At 53.4% G+C, this 1,093-nt stretch overlaps 1 protein-coding gene across 1 annotated transcript in view; it reads right to left on the bottom strand.

Moving 5' to 3' along the window:
• Positions 1–1,093, bottom strand: part of Adamts2 (ADAM metallopeptidase with thrombospondin type 1 motif 2) — a 211,028-nt gene that overhangs the window by 24,306 nt on the left and 185,629 nt on the right. The window lies entirely within an intron of this gene.

Below are 1,093 nucleotides of genomic sequence, written 5' to 3'. Positions count from 1 at the left end.
AGAGAGAGAGAGAGAGAGAGAGAGAGAGAGAGAGAGAGAGAGAGAGAGAGAGAATATCCCTGGGCATGCCACCTTTACCCTGGCCTCAAAGTTCAGGACTGTTAATGAGCACAGAGCTATGACTACATGTTAGGAGTCTCTCTGCCCCCATTGGATCACAAATCCCAGGATGACAAGATCTGGTTGAGTCTCTAGGATAAGGCCCTAGGCACACAGAACTGAACTGTCATGCTGCAGAAAGTACCTAGAGCGATCCTGGAGTTGTGGAATTGTACATGCATGGCTCTCTAACAGTCCTCTGGTATAGGGCTGGGTCTCTCCACCTTAGAGAGCATGCGCCATGTTTCTGTAACGTCCTCACTGTGCAGAGAACCGTTCCAACCCACCAGGGCCTTTTGTGGCTCTATTTCTCTATGGTGCTGCTCTCTTCCCAAAGCAAGAGAAAAATCCTTCAGGGCTGCTCAAGGGGTCACTATGCTCCACCTTCCCATCAAGCTCTCTGCAGGATAGCCAGGAACCCCAAGCAGAAGGATGCTCTGGGGGAGAAAGGCTTTCATGTACAGATGGGGTGGCCCGACACAGGTAGTCTGTCCTCATCCTTGATAACGTCTTGACCCTTCTCCCTGGCTGTGACTGCTGATCCCTTTGGCTCCCTGGTGGACAGTGTCTAGTTTGACAGAAAGCGGGGGCAGCTGTCTCAGGGAACAAAGACTAGGAGCTGCCTCAGTGGCCTGAGATCAGACAGACTGGATATGTCCAGGGACTTTCGAGACAGCCTGCTCCTGGCCCACTCAGGGGCCGGCAGTCAGATTATGGTTTTATGTGATGTCCTAGATTGTCAATATTTGCAGGTAAAGCAAATATTGACCCCAGACAAGTGACCCCACATGAGTGTGAGTGGTCACAGGGCCCGGGGAGAGAGGAAGGGAGGGGATGGGGAGCTTGGGTGCTGACGCATCAGTGGCAGTCCTTAACCCTGTCTCTCACCTGACCAGAAATGAGCTACTTGGCCACCCTTGCTATGGTCGAGGCTCCTGGCATCCTGGGATGCATGAGAACCTCCATTGTGGACCCTCTCCCCCCCCCCCCCCCC

The sequence above is a fragment of the Mus pahari genome, chromosome 14 (assembly GCF_900095145.1).
Source record: "Mus pahari chromosome 14, PAHARI_EIJ_v1.1, whole genome shotgun sequence".
NCBI lineage: Eukaryota > Metazoa > Chordata > Mammalia > Rodentia > Muridae > Mus > Mus pahari.
This window is presented reverse-complemented; position numbering and strand designations above follow the sequence as displayed.